We start from the raw sequence: 1,361 nt of genomic DNA on the forward strand, positions 1-1,361 counted from the left end.
CAGCCCAGGAAGGGCTCCTGATGTTTCGTTTAGCCCAGGAAGGGCTCCTGATCCCCAGTTCCACCCAGGAAGGGCTCCAGGCCAAGAGCTCTCTCCAGTGCCCGCTCCTCAAAAATGCACGCCCTCCCACCCGCTCCAGCCTCCTCCACCGCTGTCAGCTGGCAGCCCCTCTGCTCGGCCTCAGCCCACCATCATTGCGGTCTAAGCCCCGCGGGACTGCCATCCTTCAGCGTCACCATGGTCGGAGTCTCCCTCACCTCTGCATCCAGCCTCCGAGGCCCGGACTCCGCCTCGGCCCTTAGACCCAGTGGCTCCACCTCGGCTCCTAGCTCCCTCGCCTCCACCGTCACCCATCGATCCATCAGCTCCACCGGGCTCCCTCGTCCCTCCGGATCCTTGTCGTCCTCGTCGTCCTGCCTGCCTCCACACACCGTGTCGTGACAGGTATAAGCAGGATAATCACATCTGGTTTGCATTAAAGTCAAAGAGCCACCCGACATTAATTACAGTATATAAATCATTTTTATATATGGCTGCTCAAAACCGGAAGGTCAGCCGTGTCAATAAAAGTGATCAGAATGGAATTATTATAGTTTGGATACATGTAAACGCAGATATCAGATACGATTTGTGTCTTAAGTTTAATGTAAACAGGTGATACAAAAAATTGAATAAGATCAAAAGATCGGATCTGTGCATTAAGTCTTGCAGTGCCTTAGATTTGAAGACATGTATATGCTAGTGTACAGAATTATTTTCTGGAAAAATGCACCAAAATATTGATGACTCATTCACAGATTTTTGTCAAATCAAATGCTCTCTAGAATGAGAATGTGTTCCATCCAAACTATCTGAAATTAGTCAACCAATGAAAGAATCTGTACGAATTCCATTCCATTTGATAACAAAATCTTAGAACAAGAGGCATTTATTTGATAGACAGCAGCCACATTTTCCTAACAAAACATAAAAGTAAACAAATGTTTGTCGGGTTTTAAATGATAATGTTTTTTATGACAGTTCTGGTTGTCGAGCGTAACTTAGTGGAACATGTTCACAGTGAATGTGAACTACATGTGGTTACTCTGCTTGGACACCTGTGTGGCCATGAAGGAAAATAAATACATACATCAGTTAAAAAGACCTTGGATGTGTCTGAAAGCTGAAAAATGCAGTGTATTTATGTTGGAAAACATCAAGACACGTCTGAATTGAGTGTTTGTGTAACATCCGGTCTATATATTTAGTGCTGTCAAACGATTAATTGCGATTAATCACATTCAAAATAAAATGTATGAAAATATATGCAAAATATATGTGTGTGTACTGTGTATATTTATGATGTATGTATAAATTAATCT

The 1,361-nt window shown here is 43.4% G+C and overlaps 1 protein-coding gene across 1 annotated transcript in view; it reads left to right on the plus strand.

The window, feature by feature from the left end:
• LOC107718148 (dihydropyrimidine dehydrogenase [NADP(+)]) overlaps positions 1–1,361 on the plus strand; it is a 160,745-nt gene that overhangs the window by 72,558 nt on the left and 86,826 nt on the right. The gene's annotated exons all lie outside the window — the stretch shown is intronic.

The sequence above is a fragment of the Sinocyclocheilus rhinocerous genome, unplaced genomic scaffold (assembly GCF_001515625.1).
Source record: "Sinocyclocheilus rhinocerous isolate Xijiao unplaced genomic scaffold, SAMN03320098_v1.1 scaffold480, whole genome shotgun sequence".
Taxonomy (NCBI): Eukaryota; Metazoa; Chordata; class Actinopteri; order Cypriniformes; family Cyprinidae; genus Sinocyclocheilus; species Sinocyclocheilus rhinocerous.